Here is a 1,059-nt window from a genome sequence, read left to right as displayed (position 1 = left end):
CACCTAATGCAGAGATGCATCTCTGCATTAGGTGTCTGATCCTGCGGTCAGGATATATTTTGGTGGGCTCCATTTAAATTTTTTTTTAAAAAAAAAATTGATTGCATCTACGGTCAGGATTGAACACCGCATGCATCCCTGCATGTGGTGTATGTATACAATAATTTTTCTATTTCATGAGGTAATGGAGCCTGGAGCCTGTATCCCGAGAAATATTACGTACGCAGCGTTATGTACGTTTGGTAGGTTACATAGAAGATATTGAGGGTTATATCCGCGTTATACCCCATGTAACCTCCCTGTAACCTACCTGTAACTTACAAATATATGAAAATAGAAGCGCAGAACTTACTAGTTACAATTATGTTACAGTTAGGTTATATGAAGGTTACACGGGTTATAATGCAGATATAACCCCCAATACCTTTCATATAACTTACGCAAATATTTCTATCCCTAACCTGCCACGATAAATAGAAGCAAAACGATGCTAAAAATTGCGATGAAAAATTTCTAACGATAAATCGTACGCATATTGGTTTATTTCATGAAGCGAATGAATATATTATTTATATAAAATTATATATTTTTATTAATTCTTATTCGGCCACTTATAAAGTTTATAATTTGTTTTTCTAATGTGTATTTATATATATGCGCAATCCTTGGTAAATGAAATATAGAAAATGTATGTGATATTAACTATTTATAAGAAATTACTAGAGCCTAGAATGTGCCTAGTTGCTCCCAAAGACAAATTTTCTTATATGTCCTCATTGTAAAAAAGTAGAAATTTACAAAAAGTATATGTGATATTAATTATTTATGGGAAAGATAAATATAATTAATTCTAAATATTAATACGTGCAGTTATTATTTCTGATTTAAGAAAGATGAAATTATAAAATTATATTGAAATCATGATTGCTTTGAAATATCTTGACATATACAAGGATATAAGAGTAGTTGGGACTACAACTATTGTCGTTTGTGATTGTAAAAGTCGTAATTGGCTACCACCACAATCGTAGTTTGGCCACAAAAAAATAGTGTTTTGTG

This window comes from Phalaenopsis equestris, unplaced genomic scaffold, assembly GCF_001263595.1.
Source record: "Phalaenopsis equestris unplaced genomic scaffold, ASM126359v1 Scaffold000084, whole genome shotgun sequence".
In the NCBI taxonomy this organism is placed as follows: Eukaryota; Viridiplantae; Streptophyta; class Magnoliopsida; order Asparagales; family Orchidaceae; genus Phalaenopsis; species Phalaenopsis equestris.
This window is presented reverse-complemented; position numbering follows the sequence as displayed.